Genomic DNA, 458 nt, shown 5'->3' with positions numbered 1-458 from the left:
AGCGTACATTGCTCCCTATGACAACGCAACCCCAATAGGCAGTTTACTCAAAAGGATATTTACATATACAAGATCTGTACAGTGTTTGAGTAATAAATATTGGAATCACATCAATCCCAATTTTGTAAAAACGAAAAACGTATATAAACAACAATTTTTGAGAAATTTGTACATGAAAGGAGGAAGAAGAAGCTCCTCCTACATCAGCTCTCGCCATTTCAGTTTTTACAGCGTCCTTTCCGAATATGAGCTGTCATCGCAGCATTAGGGACCAACATCGCTTTCTTATCATTTAAAAGAAAAGACAGTTGGCAAAAGCCGTTTATTTTGTATTTGAAAAATTCAGCTCGCATTGCATAACTCGTGTTACGTATAACCTCTTAATTAATTCCACCTGGTCATTGCTAATCAATTTTACTTTTAATTTCATATAAAATGAAAGTGAATGGGTTGACAAA

The sequence above is a fragment of the Asparagus officinalis genome, chromosome 1 (genome assembly GCF_001876935.1).
Source record: "Asparagus officinalis chromosome 1, Aspof.V1, whole genome shotgun sequence".
In the NCBI taxonomy this organism is placed as follows: Eukaryota; Viridiplantae; Streptophyta; class Magnoliopsida; order Asparagales; family Asparagaceae; genus Asparagus; species Asparagus officinalis.
This window is presented reverse-complemented; position numbering follows the sequence as displayed.